General features: G+C 50.4%; 1 protein-coding gene across 5 annotated transcripts in view; it reads left to right on the top strand.

The window, feature by feature from the left end:
- The window catches only part of LOC102673651 (protein pangolin, isoforms A/H/I/S-like), a 33,712-nt gene that overhangs the window by 12,791 nt on the left and 19,062 nt on the right, over positions 1–1,859 (top strand). For 3 of the 5 annotated variants that reach the window (XM_031510878.1, XM_031510875.1, XM_031510874.1), the window contains exon 1: positions 667–1,859. This exon is cut by the window's right edge and continues 644 nt beyond it. The exons of the other annotated variants lie outside the window; for them this stretch is intronic. The gene's annotated coding sequence lies outside the window, so the exon portion shown is untranslated. Of the gene's footprint in view, positions 1–666 lie in introns of those variants that run through there. 5 annotated transcript variants of the gene reach the window in all.

Raw genomic sequence — 1,859 nt, 5'->3', positions numbered from 1 at the left:
CACCGCCGCCGCCGCCGCCGCCGGTTATGTATTGATCATTACCCTCTTAAACAGATTTCTAATTTGCATTAGTACCCGGCCGATCGCCTGGCCCGAGCATCGTATATACAAAGCCGCATGGTCGCGCTTCCTACATCCGAGGCACGCGTGCACACCACAACTCCATGCACGCGACACACGCCGCGTTGTGTGGATCAGCTGGCAGCTGCTGGACGACCAGCCGCGTTCTCGAAGAGGGGAGGCCGAGGGTGCCGTGCCGCGTAGCGTCGGGACGCTGTCACGGATTTTTACGAGCCCACGTACGAGCGTTGCCCGGTTGTTGTCCCGTCCTCGTTTCACCGCACATTTCTTCTTCCATCCACCACGTGTGCGCCTCCGTTCGATTCAACGCGTCCTTAGATCTGAGTAAGAGAGAGAGAAAGAGAGTAATCTGAAAGAACGTTGCACGTGGTTAGTTATAATCCACGTTGGATAATCGACGCGGGAACGAGAGAGAGAGAGAGAGAGAGAGAGTAGCGAGGATCGATCAGACTCACGTGTCAGTTAAAGAAGAAGAGGAAGAGGAAGAAGAAGAGACTCGTCGTTTTCTTTCTTATAAAGGGAAAGAGATAGAGGGAGAGAGATCGATAGGAAGGAGGTGATATATAAAAGCAGCTGATNGGATACACAGGGTGGTGGAAAAGAGGCAGAGGAGACGGTAGTACACCGGTATCGGATCAGAAACCTTCTTTATTCTACCTATCCACCCTTATACACGTATATATATTTATATGTAAATATATACACATATATATATATATATTTATTTGTATCTCTCCGACGTGCTACTTCTTGTGCGGAATAATCGTGACGAGAGAGAGAGAGAGAGAAACAATATAAACGCGCGCGTGTGTCCGTTGAGAGAGAGGAGGAGAACGAGACGAGAAGGAGAAGAAAAGATCTCTCGTGCGCGAGAGAGAGATAATCGAAAAGAATCGTGGAGAGGTTCTTTTTTTTGTCGTCAGGTTCTCGTCTCATATTTTTCGGTGGTGGAACGGACCAGGAAGAAAGAGAAAGAAAGAGAGAGAAGGAGAAAGAGAAGAACGGGCCCGAAGAACGAGATGCCGCCCCTGGAGACATTTTACCGTGCGATTCGACGCTCATGAATGTTTGAATACCATCCACACGACGATATGGAGCCGTTGAGACGTACGGTGATACGAGACGTGCAGACACGGATGGACGGGACGTGGCGTGAAAAGTGTTTCCTCGAGTGCTTCCGGGTTGACGCGGCCACCACCACCGGTGTTGTCGTATAGTCTCGAGCGGCAGCCAGCCGCCGTCGTTCCCTTCGTTCTCTCTTCTAGTAGATGTTTTCTTCTACAAGCTCGTACAAGTGCTGTTTACAACCGTAAGGGCCGCTGTTTTTCGACCGCTCTTCTTCGATCCGCCGCGGGTACGATGATAGAGCGCGGGGATGCAAGGATGAGCAACGGCGCGCGGACGGGGTGCGATGTAATACTGCTACGAAGCTGCTACGCGGCCACTGATTATATTTTCCAGCTCCTCGTTCCAGTATTGTTACGCGAGGCAACGACGTGCTCGTGCTACGACGATGCTTGCCGCACTGACGAATCGATGAACGAAGGAAAGATCGGGATACGAAGTTGCTCGTCGAAACTGTATAAACCTCTCGATCACTGCGTGATCAACGTTCACGTGTACGGGATACTCGGCACTCGAGAACTCGAATAGACGAATAGCGAGGGAGGATATAATATAGAGAGAAAGAGAGAGAGAGAGAGATAGATATATACACGTATATAACAGAGAGAAGTGAGATCGCGGTATCGCGATTTCGATGGATCAGTTTCGAGCGT

Source organism: Apis dorsata, unplaced genomic scaffold (genome assembly GCF_000469605.1).
Source record: "Apis dorsata unplaced genomic scaffold, Apis dorsata 1.3 scaffold_267, whole genome shotgun sequence".
Taxonomy (NCBI): Eukaryota; Metazoa; Arthropoda; class Insecta; order Hymenoptera; family Apidae; genus Apis; species Apis dorsata.
The sequence above is the reverse complement of the archived record's forward strand: the minus strand, read 5'-3'. Positions and strand labels throughout refer to the sequence as shown.